This window comes from Theropithecus gelada, chromosome 6 (assembly GCF_003255815.1).
Source record: "Theropithecus gelada isolate Dixy chromosome 6, Tgel_1.0, whole genome shotgun sequence".
Taxonomy (NCBI): domain Eukaryota; kingdom Metazoa; phylum Chordata; class Mammalia; order Primates; family Cercopithecidae; genus Theropithecus; species Theropithecus gelada.
In genome coordinates this window covers 155,375,247-155,390,264 of record NC_037673.1, presented here as the reverse complement: position 1 = coordinate 155,390,264, position 15,018 = coordinate 155,375,247, and the positions used below count along the sequence as shown (strand labels likewise).

Here is a 15,018-nt window from a genome sequence, read left to right as displayed (position 1 = left end):
CCCATTTCCCTCACTTCCCTTTCCAGTTTGCTAGGTCAGCAAGATTCTTCTCAGAACGCTACCGCACAAATTATCACCTGATTGCCTGTTTTTTTCCATGGGCCAGGAGTTGACCATAATTCACAAGGTAGAAAACTCCCTTCTCTGCCAGCATCCCAATTTAATAAACACACCACTCTCATCATTTTTGCCTGGCTTTTTCCCCTGTGCTTATGGAACACATGAACTGTACTTTTTATTAATTAGCCAGATGTAACACTCTTAGAAGGGATTCTTCACCACATCCAGTTTTACAGTCTTTTTAAAGTAAACTGTCATCTTTCAAAAGCTGCTTCTTTATGGTTTCATTAGTGCTGAGATGGATTGATATTACATTTTGCAGGAGGCCATTTCAAACACCTGCTCATGATTACATTCCTAGTTCCATTTCTGTACTTAAAATTATTCTGATCCTCACTTTACAGTAATGTTGTCTTTATAATACCCTTGGAGTCACTTAAGGCATTGTGTGACTAGAGGTGTTTAGGTGAAAGGAGGAGGAAAAATTAGGGAAATACAGTGGGCATGGTTTGGAGAGTGCTGCTTAAGGACTGAAGTTATGTTTTTGACTGTGGCTGGTTCGTTGCAATAGGTACTGCCCAATCTGGTGACAGACTTGACTGTCAGTTTGAAATCTGAGTTCACACTTTCAAAATACGCTTAGGCCACACCCAGCTCCTATTTCTGCTCTCGGGAAGCCAGTGAAAAAGCTCCTGACACCATGCAAATTATCCTTCCAACAAAACACCCAGAGCAAACATAGAATATAACCTGCTCTAAAGGAGCCCTCTAGGCAATGAGGATCAGTAACATTATTTTGCAGCATGATAAAGGACTAAGTCATGAAATAGGTACCAGGAACCCCAAATTCAATCCTTAGTTTCACTCTGGCCTCTATTTGACCTCGGACAAGTTGCTTTAGCTTTTGGGATCCTTGATATCCTCCTTGTTAAAATGAAGGTGATGATCTGTAGGAGAGTAAAAAAAATCTGTGCTTTGGGTGGGGGCAGGTAATGTAGATAGGGAAGTGGGCTGGGTGGAGGCTGAGAAGACAGGCACGTACACGCTCTGGTGCCCCCCGGCCCCAGCCAGTTGTTGCTAAGGGGAATGAGAGCCCAAGTGGGGCCAGATGTTCCAGTTTGGCAACAATGAATTTTTAATTGTTGGTAACTAATTACAAAATTTTTGGACACTGAAGGGAGGAGAGGGGGAAAAAAAGCCACTTAGGAAGAATGCAGCCACAGGCCAACAGTTTGAGACCTCTGGATCAACACAGCTATAAGCTTCTTCCCAGCTCAGATGTTCCCTCTTCTAAGAGTATTAATATTTCAGTTGGGATATCACATTATTCTAAGTTTTAACGACAGCATTTTATTCACCTGCTTCAGTTTATGAGTCCACAAGTGGCCATATTATTATAAGATATTATTTAAAAAATGGTGACATTTCACTGTGTGTCAGTGGTTGGCCATCATTGGGGACATAGGTATGTCCTATTTCCCTCATCTAGGGGCCTTGACTTCACCTAAGCCTTACTTCACTTCTCTCCAGTGGAAAGAAAGGGTAGACATGTTCAAATTCTTAGTAATGACAATAACATAGAAATCTGCTTCTCTGCAGAATGAGTCAACTAACCGCACAAAACCACCCACTCATTTAGACACTTCAGGCTGACACATAAATACCTACTCAGCAAAGGGTGACTATTGAACTCTTTCACTGGTAATGTGTGGGAGTGGACCTAGATGCTAATTCATGTTGATGTGAGGGTAATACTTTATTTTGCTGTTGAAAAGTTCTATTTCAAAATGCTCTGTTTAAAAGACTTTGAGAATCACACACCCTCATCCTTCTGTCTCTCTGCTCCCACCCCCAACAGCCTTCAAATAGCTACCGCATGGTGAGACCGCAAAGCATGTTCTCCTCTTGTGACCTGCGGGAACCTACGTTTTCCCCCATTCTGGACTTTTTATCATCTAATTTACAGGTAGCCTGAATTATTTTGGGCTATTCTGCAAATCTCTATTTATATCCTGCTTCTCAGACCATTGGAGGAAGTTTCCTTTTGTGGCTCACCTTTCTGCGTATAAGTAGAGACAGAGATCGTGCTTTACATTCATGCGTGGGCTTTCTTATGTGACCCATGGACTCGCAAACCCCTGTGCTCTGATAAATGACCCTGTAATTCAAGTATGAGAGTTGACAAAGGCAAATTTATTTCATAGACTCTTGCATGGTCCAAAGATAGTGAATCCTGGCAGGCTATAGATCGTGGAAAATGGTCTTCCCCTGTACTTTCTCTTCATTCATAAATACCAAGATTTTCTTTGGCTGGATATTTATGGGACCATTTAGCCTAGTGAGGTTTCTTCTTTAAGCAATAACTTTATGGAAGATATACAGTTGTGGAGAGAGGCAGCCTCAAAATGTGACTGCTCTCTCGGTTCCAATTTTTGAAAAAGCATGGGCTCGGAATGAAAGGAGCTGAGTGGCTGCCACAAGGCTAAGTTCAGTGCTACCCTGTGTACTTGCCTTGTGTTCCAGTCATTTGGGCAAGTTCATGAAGACTGTGTTCTGGGGAGTCGTTGAGGGGCTTGAGGAGTGTTGCTGTTGGCATTGTTGTTACCCTGAGTTCCAGGTTGTGTTTACTTGAATTCAAGGCCAACTGTGGCATCAGTTTCTCTGTTTCTTCCCCCTGTGGCAAAATGCGGTGCCCTCACAGCGCTGTGGTGCAGAGCCCCTGTCAGCTTGCATGTGCTAACACTTTATTATCTAATGATCTAATATGCAACAAGGCAAAGTGCCCATGCTCATCATTCTGACATAGAATGCCGGGAGAAGTGACTAAATTACTTTATGTACCATTAGCGCTTGCAGCTATGGTGAACTCACTGGCAGCATTTATGCAAATGCCTGTGAATACACTCTAGTGGCTTTGTCAGGAAACCATCTGACAAGCAGTTTAAATGCTCATTTTTTAAAGGGGATATATGTATTTTTTTATTTTGGTGTGCATGTGTTTTTCTCCTTTCCTCTCTTTTTCTTTCCCTTCTCCCCTTTTTGGGCTATTGGAGGACTTGCCTCCTCCATGGTGACTAGAAAAATGTGAGCACGTTCCAGAGCTCACCCATCAGTAGGAGCCCTTTCCAGGAGTGGGATTAAGTTCCCAATAGGGTATTCTTTAGATCTAGTTTCTTTTTTTATTGTTTTGAATGTGTACATCCTTCATATGTATTTGAAAAAAAATGGACCTATTAATCAAGAGTTTTTAGAATATAAACATGTTAGTGTTCATGAGCTCTGACCTGAGGTCCTACTTAGTGTTTTAGATCAAAGGCAGGTTCTTTAAAACATACTCACTTTTCAAAAATGAAAAATGATTGAAATTTAGCTTTTGTGGGCATCAGATACAAATCAATTAAATTTCCCTTCAAAGTTATAATAAAGACTGCAACATAAAACATAAATGGACCAAGATCTCAAGATAAATAAAAACCGTAGTGGAGTTTGGTCACACTCAAAATATTTTGAAGAATAAAGACTGATGATAGACTCACTGGGCCTATCTCCTGGCTGTGATTACAGCTCTGGAGAAATAGAGTCAGGTGTTCATCACCACCAGTGAATTCTGACCTTTTGGTTGTAGTGTCGCTTTACAGCTGTCCCTGACAATATGGAGGTGTTCTTGATCTTTAGCATATGACCTTCTGTAATCCTTTTGATCCAGACAGAGGCAGTTTTTGCTTCTGTCAGTTGCCCCTGGGTATCCAGCACCATTGACTTCCTGTGACCAGCTGCATTTAAATGTGTTTTTTGTTTGTTTGTTTGTTTTTATGTTTTTACGGAAATGTGGAGAAAGATGGTTTGAGCTTGAAGAGATTACCCCAAATTGAGTCAGTCTCTTTTCCCTTCTGTATAATATGGTCCTAACAGGAGGATAGAAGGAGGATCAGGCTGTCTGGCTGAAGAGCTGGATTCTAGTTCTGACTGCCATTAACTAGCTGTGTGGCCCTGGGAAGGTCACTTTGCTTCTGTGGGTCTCAGTTTTGTATGTCCAGTGAGAGTCAGGTAGGGTTCTCTCTAGGCTTCCTGTTAGCATGCACTATTTTGTGGTGCTCTGAACTGAAGCTATTGGCACATGACTTTCTGCAGGAGGTGACTTTGGAGAAATAGGACTTCCTGGGAACAGAGAAATCCACTGGTGCTTTCCAATAGAACCCTTCCTTTGGATCTCCATCCAAGGCATAAGGTGTCAGTAAGGTGGACTTGAAATCGCTCATTCATACTAAGCATGCACTACATGCCAGACATTAAGCTAGGAGCAGTAGGATAATGCAGATTTAGTCCTTGCCTTCACAGAATATATGATGTGAATAGAGAGGAGAGGTACTAAGCAAAGTGTATGACAATGTAAATAGAGAGGAGAGGTACTAAGCAAAACTAGAGTGGTACATCAAAGGAGGACCACAAAAGCAGAGGAGAGTAATGAAGTGTCAGGGAAGCTTTCTTTGAGGAAATCTCATTTATGCCAAAACCAAAGAGATGAGTAAGTTTTTACTAGGTGTCTTAGTCTGTTTTCTGTTGCTTTAACAGACTGGGTAATTTTTGAGGAAAAGGAGTTTATGTCTTACGATTCTGGAGGCTGGGAAGTTCAAGGTCATGATGCCAGTAGTGGTGAGGGCTTCCAGGTTGCATCATCCCATTGTGGAAAGGAGGAAGGGCAAGCAAGTGTAGGTAAAGAGAGCTCGCTTTTATAACTAACCCACTCCCGCAATAATGGAATTAGTCTGTTGAGGAGGGTAGAGCCCCCATGATCTAATCACTTCTTAAAGGTCCTACCTCTTAATACTGTTGAAACTGCAATTACATTTCAACATGAAGTTGGGCAGGGACATTCAACCATTCATCTATTCAAACGATAGCACTAGGCACAGGGGACAAAAAAAATTGCCAGGTATAGGAAACTGTGTGCAAGGGTTGCTTTGCTTAGGTGAATTCCAGGAACAAAAGGAGACTGAGAGGGCTCTTGTTGTTCCCAGGCAAGGGAGGAGTGGCAGGAGATGAGACTGGGGTGGCTGTGAGGGCTACATGATGCAGGCCAAAGTGGGCTGGTCAGGCCATGGTCTCGGTGGCAATTGTGAAGTGAGGGGGAGGTCAGGCAGGGCTTTGATGAACTCAGTTTCAATTACATGGACTCCTCAGATCCCGTGAAAGCCCAGGGCAAGATTGCTCAGACCTGCTTATAACTTCACTCTTTGCTGCTGGACTTTGGAAACTCACCAGGGAGTTGGCTGTGCTTTGGAGCTGTCCCCCTAATTACTCCTTATTGTATCAATAGTGCATGTGTTCTTTATAGAAAGTCAAACATTTTAAGTCCTTTTTCCTTTTTTTTTTTTTTTCAGATGGCTTTGTATTATTGATTTAGTTTTTCGTAAGTGGCTTAGAAAGAGTTTTGACATCTTTTTAAATGTGTGGAGACCTTCACCTTTTCAAGGTCTTTTGAGTGGAGGGCTGCTGCATTATTTGACCCATTAAAATGTATATTACCCCAACAAAACTTAATGAGTGAAAATAAACTAAAACAACAGAGAAAAATATACCCTCCCAAATTTCTCTCTCCCCTCCCACCAGGGGCAATGCCTGAGTGACAGCTCACACTAAGGGAAGTCACTGAAGGATGGAAGGTCATTTCTTTCACTCTTCCTCATTTTACAGAGACCCAGAAAGTGGATATAATCTGCTCACACTTAAACATAGCTTGTTTCTGTCAAAATCCATTCAGTGCTCTTTGTACTTATCCATGTGCATTTCAGGGGTTGCATAGTTTCCTGGTCACTGGATAAACATGCCAGGGGATTTGGGGTCCACCCCAATGCCTGTACATTTCATATTGGCCTAGCCTTGCCTCCAGTCTTTCTGGGATTCCCAGGATGCTGAGAAGAATGTCCGTAAAATAAATCCAGCTTCCTGATAGAAATGTACATTCAAGGGCAGATGTTGGATGATGCATAGCTTCCCACACAGCCAAGAGCCCTTCTGTGGCTAGTTTTGGTGCAGAATCCCAGCCAAGCCCTCTAAGGCAAGATCATCTTGGTGAAAGGCCCAGGCTAAGTAGGAAAATACTGATGTCATCTTTTGTGACTGAGGGTGGCATGTTACAATTTACCAATTTATTTTCCTACTTGAAAAAAAGAAGACAGGTGAAAGAGCAGAACATTAGGGTTAAGAATATCGAGATGTGTCATAAAATAGAGCACTGAGACCCCAGATTTTCAGGTATCAAATCAGGGCTTTTACTTTGAGCAGTTGAGAAGATGCCTTTTGTCTTTCCTTGAAATAGAAAGGATGTGGTAAGTGGTCAAGATAATGCATAAGGATGTTAGTGAAGACTGATTTCCAGTGTATTCCCTAAGTAATTCATAAAGCAGGTAACACCAGAGATCCTAACACTGGGGATGTGGTGGCCAGCAGGATCTCAGCTTCAGACAGATTGAAGAGTTCATGAGCAGGTGATCTATGTTCTGCTCATTTGACCATGGCACCACCGATAGCACTGATAACAAAGGAGAAATAGTGCTCAGACTTTGTTGCCATGCTTGACGGTAACCAGGCCAGGTAGTAATCTTTATTATTCTATTATTATTTACTACCACTACTGTTGTTTTTTTTAAACTATTAGCATTTATGGATCATTTACTATATATACCAGCACCATGGTAACCATTTTACTTATCAAGTCTTCCAACAAATCTCATGATATATAATAATTATGATCCCCATTTTACTGATGAGAAAACCGAGGTTTAGAAAGAGTCAGTAACTTACTCAAAGCTGCAGAACTAATTAGAATTGGACCTGGAATTTGACCTTAGGTCTGCCTAATAACAGTGCTAAGAGTAATAACCATAAACATTCCCTGAGCCCTACTATGGCAGGCACAGTGTGCTATAGGTACCCTGTTGTAAAGATGAGAAAACCAAGGCTAAAGAAGAGGGTCAATAACTAGCCTAAAGTCACATAGCAATTAAATAGTAGACCCAGGGTTCAAACCCAGGAAGTTTGATGCTGAAGTCTGTACTCTCAACTATTGCTCTGGTACACTACAATATGAGAAATTCCTTCCATCTCCTATCCTATTGTTCTTATTTTTTTCTTAACACAATCAAGGCAATTGTGCTGGTATCTCAAATAGACTTTTTAAAAGTTAGCCCAGAGCATATCTTTCTTTTAAAAAATGGGGCACATCATGTGTATTTACTTTGTAGTTTATTTTCCTTCAGAAACGTGAAGGAAATTTTTTGGCTGGGACACATTCTGCTAGTCAAATTTTTAAAAATGCTGATTTTATTCGATGACGAGTATATTTTCTATGGGGCTGGCAAGATAATAAGGATGCTGGTAATATTTTATTTATTTGCAAGAATGTTCTAACTCATCTCCCTAGAAATCATTTGTTGGCCATATGGGCTCTCTGGCACGTGTACAAGGTGTGGAGGAAGGAGTCCATGAGAAAATGATGAGATGATGAGTTAGGCAGCCGTTAGGATACTGGAGAGTTTGGGAACCTCATGCTAGAAATAACATGTGAAACTGATTTGGATATAGGGAGGCTAGTTTCTTATATGAATTTCTTGACAAACCTGTAAACTGTGGGAAATTTCCAGTATTTGGTTGGTTGAGCTAATAAATGAGTAAATCACACCTGACTTATTTTAATAAGCACAAAGTGTGGTGTGTTGTGTATTGTAGGGGGGATTTGGGGGCAAAGATTGTTGCTTTCTACTTATATTTTGGCCAGAAATGACAGAACTTTATTTAAAAACTTTTTTTTTTTTTTTGAGACAGGGCCTTGCTCTGTTGCCCAGGCTATGAAGTGCAGTGGTGCAATCATAGCTCACTTTAGCCTCAGACTCCAGAACTCAAGCTATCCTCTCACCTCAGCCTCCCGAGTAGCTGGGACTACAGGTGCACTCCACCACACCAGGCTAATTGTTTTGATTTTGTAGAGACAGGGGTCACTATGTTTCCCAGGCTGGTCTTGAATGCTTGGGCTTAAGCAATTACATCCTTTTGGTCTCCCAAAGTGCTGGGATTACAGGCATGAGCCAGCCTGGTCAGAACTTTTTTAAGCCTAATTTTTTTTGTCTTATATTTGGTTACAAAAGCATCATAATCCCAATTGAATTGATTTGCCTAATTGATTGTTTCAAACCAAGCTGTCTCTATATTTATCTGTCACAGGAGTTTCCCTCACTTGAGAATTTTAGAGGCTTCAAATGATGTTCATGGGCAAGTAAAAGCTTTGATGTGCTGTTCATAAACCTTCTTAAGATGAGATATTTAGGAGCAGTGGCCAGGGGTTGATTTCTGATTTTGAAATATGTTTGACCATTTTCAGTCATATATGCAAAAATAAATTAAAACCAAGCTCTGCCACTACCTTACTACATGACTTTGAGTATGTACTTTGATTTATCTGGGCCTCTGTTTCCTCATCAGTTAAGGTGGGTCTTGGAAGAGCCCTTCAAGCTCTGATTATTTGTTTTTTGAACTCAACTAATTCTGTGAGAGGTTCTTCTATCTCTTAAGGGGCTACACACCTGCAGCCTTGGAAAAGTGGCTACCGAAATGCCCAGGTGATGGTCATTCTAGGGAACGGACCCAATTTCCCTCCACCTTGGCCATCTCTGCAAGAGGTTAACAGTTGGTTCTAGGGGTTCTGGAAAAGCCACAGAAATGTAGCATACACACCCATTTCACCTCAGGGAGCTCTCACCCTGCATTCTTCTCCCCAGATTTCTTCAGCTGGGAGCGTGTTGTATACAAGCGGCTTGATGGTTAGCAGTGAGCTTTCAGACCACTATTTCCCATGCAGTAGGTGAGATAATTTTAGAAAATAGGGGAAAAACATTAAAACATTTTTAATGGTTATGTGTTTATGTTAATGCATAAACAAAATAACTCCAGTTTCAAAATCGATCTCACAGCTATTATTGCTTAGGGCAAGACTAAAGTTAAAGAAAAAGCTGATCTAAACAGACATAGTAGCTACATACTATTAAGTAAATAACAGTGTAAGTGGTACAGGGATAGAGGAAAATCATGACTGAAGTTTGGGAAATGCTGTTAGAGAGGGCTGTAAGGGTTGGGGGAAGTAATAATTCTTTCAAGTCATCGGGAAACAGTGTAGGAGCCTGGGAAACATTCTTTTTTTTGAGTCAAATCATTTAAAAAAGAAAGTCCTTTAGGCTCAGTTTACCATTAGAATAGACTTAAATATCCTAACAGGATTAAAAAAAATAAAACTCCCAAGCTGCTGTTTTTTATTTTTAAACAAGTGGTGTCTGCACATCAGAGAGCAGAAATTAGTTTGGAAAGAGGACTTGCATCAAGACAGAAAATCAGCCAGGGTCCACCCAGGCAGCACATTATGATAATATATACGGAACCAGCTGGACACTGAGCAAGGCTGACATTGTGTTGTCAAGGGCAGGATCGCCCATCAATTTCTGAGATAGAATTTGAGTTCAAATGACAGAAAGAGCAGCAACTGTGTTGAAACTGATGCATGGGGGAGGGGCAGGCAGGCAGGAACCACCGGGCCTAAAGGCAGGAAGTCCTGGTACCTCCGGAAGGGGGTGGCTCTGTTTTCTCATCTGGCTGCTACCCTTCCTTCTAACCCTAACATCTGTCAGCAAGATCCACCTGGGTCCTTGCACGATTAGAGCCCACTAAAAGGGGAGCTTACTGGTGCTAATTTTAACCCCCAAGAGAATGGAGTGCCTGCTGTTGAAATGGGGGCTAGGTTGACCCAGGAAACGGGACTCCACATAGCCACCAGTTGTCAACCTAAGAAGCCCATCATGGGTGTAGTGGCAATTGTTCATAACTTCTGGATGAATTTGTAACTTTTCAGCTACTCTGTACAGTTCCTTAACATCTTAATAACACCAATGATTCCTCTTTGGTTCATTTGCTTATTCATTCAGTCATTCATCTGTTTAACACTAACACATGTTTATTGACTGACTGCCAATTATATCAGACAATAGGGCTACAGAGGTGATAAGGCAGGGACAGTTGTTAGCATTATGAGGTAGACTGTCATGTGAGTGTATTTATGTGCTGATATTAGACAAATAATGGCACACGGAATGATTTAAACTGCAGTGATGGTTAAGTGCTATAAGGTACAAATACAGACTCCTAAGAGAGCTTAAAACTGGGGGACTCAGCCAAGTCTGAAGAATCAGGGAAATTTTTAAAATTTTAAATGAGAATGACCACGAGAGGGGAAAGCATATTGAAAATTCCATGTGGGGATAAAACATCAGAAGCTGATCCATTTTTGAGAAACTAAACCTGGAAAATTTCCATAGGTTGTTTACTCTTTGAGATGTGGTTCCATTGCAGTTTCTTAATCATGGGCTAATAGAACTCATTGTCCATAAAATGGTAGCATTTAGAACAGTGTTTTGGGTGATGATGGCGTTACTGTTATGATAGCGGTCGTTAAGTACTTGCTCTGTATCAAGTTCAGTGCTAAGTACTTTGTATGATCTCTTTTAATGCTCTTAACAGCCATGGGAGGGCACTAGTATTATTAATTTTACTTAACACATTTGGGAAACTGAGGCCATCCTTTAAGGATTTGGTCGTGGCCAAAGTTAGGTTTTTATCCACAGCTTTTGGATCTCCAAGTAGCTGACACAAGGGGTCCTCACCACTGTTTTTTTTCTTATTGTTTAGTCAGTGCTAATCTCCCCTCCACACTGGACTTCAGAGGTGGAGAGAAATTCTCCTGCTATTTGAGCATGTAATATAATACCTGCTTCAATTGAAACAAATTGACGACATTACTCAAAGGCAAATTGAAAAGCCAGATCTATGCTAAATCCCAAGGGTAAGTTAGTTGGCATGTGCAGTGATATATGGGAAGGTGCTTTTCTGGGTTAAGATAAAAAGTCCTGGTATCACGTCACACTATCAGGCACCCCATCTCAAACTCCCTGTGCCAGCCCTGCAACTTGAAATACTCAGTGGACAGAAATGAAACTTTATAGAAATTAGGTGGTCATCATTCTTATCAGATGAATATGATGCCATCAGCATGATTTTAGCATCCTCGAAAAAAAGAGATTTACCTGGAGGGACACAAGAGAAAGTCTGAGGCATGGATTGCGGGACTGTGGCTTTTCTACCGGCCTGCCATGGGCAAGTCGGCTGGGAGATGACCTAGTAATTAAAATCCTGCTTAAACGTATGCTGCCGGTCAGTTATAACAGAAGCACTAACATAGGTAACCAGAGAAAGAAAAGAAAAAAGCGAAACACAAAAGTAACACTCTTGAGCCCACAGGGTGCAGAAATAGATCTGAATGAACTGAGTGCCTAGCTGAACACTAAGCATGAAAGCAGAACCCAAGTACTAATATATTTTTATCCCAATCTGTGAAATTAATCAATATTTTATATGCGAACATATGCTCCTGTGTTGCTGGCTTATTTAATTGACAGTTGCAATCAGCAGGACACCAGTTGTTCAAACCCACATTTTTCATCCACAGTTCTGGGGAGAAATGCAGCAGGAGACCCAGGGAACAGGGACATAGACAGTGTCAGATTTGAGGCCTCTTCTCAACCCTTCAGTTTCTTTCATCGACCTTGGGGCAAAGTAATAAAAATTTCAAGATAGTGCATATGTTGAATATGAACAGAGAGCGATGTACTTGGGCTGCTATTTAGAAGAATGATGATTAAAATGAACATGGTTGGTACAAATTGAGATATTTAATTCTTTATTTTGTGTGTGTGTGTGTGTGTGTGTGTATTTCTCTTTTGAGCATAGCTGAAGAAGCCAACAGACACTGAGCACCTACTATGTGCTGGGCCTGAGGCAAATGCCATTGGATGTATTATCCGTGGGTTGGCGTATTATCCAGCCAGTTCCAATGTATTGGATCATTTCTTGATAGAGGAGGAAAATATATCTTTGGTCTTTCTTTGCCAAAATCTTCTGGCGGAATCATCAAACCAGCTGTGCTTTTCCAGTAACTATTATGTGCAACAAATCTATAAAGTCAAACCTCATATTCCTCTACCTTTTAACTTTGGCAGAATCCTAGAAACTCTCCTTGATTTGGTTAGCTAAAGGCCTGTGGAATCCAATCCTTGCTGTTTAAAAGAAAAAGAAAGTTGGGGGAAAGTGTTAAGGTACTATTTTAGAATAGTCTATTTGTTAGTAAATTTTATTATTTTCATGATACGTGCAACATTCTATAGTGAAGACCTTTGGAATGGACAATGTCCAGATTAAAAATGAAAGTTAAAAGGAACTGCCCAATAGTTTAAAAATGTTTCTCATAGTGTTGCTATCGTTTGTATTAGATGTTCATACTCAGTGTGTGTTTAGCAGCCCAACATGTAACAATAGAAAAGCTTCTAAGCCTGGAAGTTTGGCAGTATTTTTGATGTTCCTGTGTTTAAATTGGCACCTGTGCTATTATATTAGGATGCCATTTTCTGAACTTGGAAATAGAAAAAGGTGGAGAGAGATTTTACTATAATTCATATGAGGGTCTGAGTCTTAGGGGGAAAATAACTTTACTTGGAAATAGAGTAGTAATATTCTGTAAAGTTAATAAATATCCACCCTCTATCTTGGGGATAAGAAATTGCACAACTTAAGATTTTATGGGACTTTGGCTGTATTTGTATGATTGAAGTGAATATTTTAGCCAAACTGAACAGAAATTTCAGATAAACACCAAATTAAAGGGTAGTTTGGGTGTTTTAAATATTTGACTATATCAATCAACATGGATTCTCAAAGTCTCAAGTCCAGTTGAATCCCCAAGATTCAGCTATGTCATTTGTAAAGTGGAATGAGGAATATGGTCTGCTTGCCTACTGCTCAAGGTTGATATTAAGAATACTTAAGATAATGTATGGTAAAGCCCTTTAAAAACTTAACAATGCTAGTTAATTGTCAGGTATGGGTTGAGTGCAGAGTACTGTCTACCCAGTTTGTAAATGAATGAGGTACCTGTCTGCAAGGGATGCATTGACTAGTTGGGGTGATTTGCCTATGTATACACATGCCCAGATACACACACACACACACACACGCATATATCAAGATAAGAGTTCAAGAAAAAGTGCAGTAAATAATAAATGGGAAAGACAGGAAGAGTTTGCTAAAGGGTTAGTGCTTTGTAGACGGATAGAAAGAGACACCTTCATGCAAAAGATGGATCTTTTTGGCAAGTAACTATTTGGGTGGTGGAAGTAAGTGGTATATCCTTCATAAAAAATATGCTGGGAACATGCAAAGGCTGTTTGGAGACAGTGGATTTGGGAAGCTGGTCATTACCATCTTTCTTTTCTTCTTCCCTATTTTCCTTCTCCTTCTCCTACAGCAACTTCTCTTCTTCCTCCTCCTCTTTATCAACTCACAATTTTTGCCCACTCTGTACTGAACTCTTCACATAGATTAACTCATTCAAACCTTACAACAACCCTATAAGGTGGGCTATCTTATAACTATTATCCTCAGTTAAAGTGGTAGAAACTGAGGCTTTCAAAAAGTGAAGTAATTTGCCCAAGCTGGTAAATGGTGAAGCTGAAATGTGGGCTAGCTGAGGCCCCCTGAATCCAGAGCTGGTGCTCTTAACTGCTGCTGAGGCTGAAAATGAGACTGGAAAGGGAGAATGGGCCAGAATCGTGAGGGTGGACTTGATCCTGCTGGCTAAGTTTTGAAAGCTGGTATTTGAGGAAGGTTAATCTGAGTTTTGATAGGTAGACTGGACTTTGCATATAACTAATAACTATGTAGTAGAAGTGAATCACAAACAGGCAACTGTAAGTATTTGCTCTTTGATGTCCAGACAGAACAGCCCAGACCCCAAAGAGTAATTTTTGAGGAAGTTGAGTCAGTACATCATGGAGTTGAGATGAAAGTGAACTTCCCACTCTTCTTTTCATGGCTTATGTGGGCAAAGTCAATGATACATATTCCTTTGCTTATGACATCACAGATCATCACCACGGAAACATCTGTGCTGTAACAAACGCTGGATTGCAGTGTCACTGAATGTGTCAGGGAGGAGAGGAAACTGGCTCAAAATGATAAGACTCTGAATAATGAAAGCTCACCGAAATAACGTTAGCAATGGCAGCTTCGGTTGTGGAGAGAAATATAAGCAGAACTATTCTGAAAAGCACAAAGCAGGACTTGTGCATTATTAAAGGTTGGGCAAGGTTGGTTTCAAAATGCTGCTCACATTCAAAACATGGTTTTCTTAAAAAGTCAGTATCTATGCTGTCTTGCATGATGACAATAAAAATCCTTCAGGAACAGGGAGCTCATCTCCCAAACTGCATATAGAAAATCTTCTGCATAGCAAAGAAAGGCCAACTGGGGGACTTCCATGTGTTTTGGGAGAAGACGTAAAGATCAGGAGCAAAATTGGCCATAATTGTGTTTGTTGTTTGGTAAGTCAGTAACAGTATTAGTTCTATGATTGCAGAAGTTAATAATTAATCAGTAAAAGATAAATCTGAGCCCTCCAAGGATTTATGTAAGTTGCACAGTGGTAGATCATGAACTGAATCCAGCCTTCAGCCATATTTAGGTTTGGGTTGCATGGCACCTTAAGAAATTATTAGGCCGGGTGCGGTGGCTCACACCTGTAATCCCAGCACTTTGGGAGGCCGAGGCTAGTGGATCACCTGAGGTCGGGAGTTCAAGATCAGCCTGACGAACATGGAGAAACCCCATCTCTACTAAAAATACAAAATTAGCCAGCCATGATGGCGCATGCCTGTAATCCCAGCTACTCAGGAGGCTGAGGCAGGAGAATCGCTTGAACCCAGGAGGCAGAGGTTGCGGTAAGCCAAGATCGCGCCATTGCACTCCAGCCTGGGCAAAAAGAGCGAAACTCCATCTCAAAAAAAAAAAAAAAAAAAAAAAAAAAAAAAA

The 15,018-nt window shown here is 40.8% G+C and overlaps 1 protein-coding gene across 16 annotated transcripts in view; it reads left to right on the top strand.

Annotated features, from left to right (window-relative positions):
* The window catches only part of EBF1 (early B cell factor 1), a 404,490-nt gene that overhangs the window by 276,730 nt on the left and 112,742 nt on the right, over nucleotides 1-15,018 (top strand). The gene's annotated exons all lie outside the window — the stretch shown is intronic.